Here is a 224-nt window from a genome sequence, read left to right on the forward strand (position 1 = left end):
CATATTTCTAATAACTTATCCAATTACAACGTATTTACAGGAAAAGTTTTCCGGCAAAAGCTATTATTTTCCGGCAAGTATGAAAGGTTTGTCTTTCGGACCATTTTTAGGCGCTTGAAAAATGCGAGAAACACTCACCTTGCCATGTCAGCATTTTGTGTCTAAATGACACATTAAAAGCTTGGTTAAAGTGTTCAAATGGAACAGACTTAAAACTGAGTGTT

This window comes from Nicotiana tabacum, chromosome 10 (genome assembly GCF_000715075.1).
Source record: "Nicotiana tabacum cultivar K326 chromosome 10, ASM71507v2, whole genome shotgun sequence".
Taxonomy (NCBI): Eukaryota; Viridiplantae; Streptophyta; class Magnoliopsida; order Solanales; family Solanaceae; genus Nicotiana; species Nicotiana tabacum.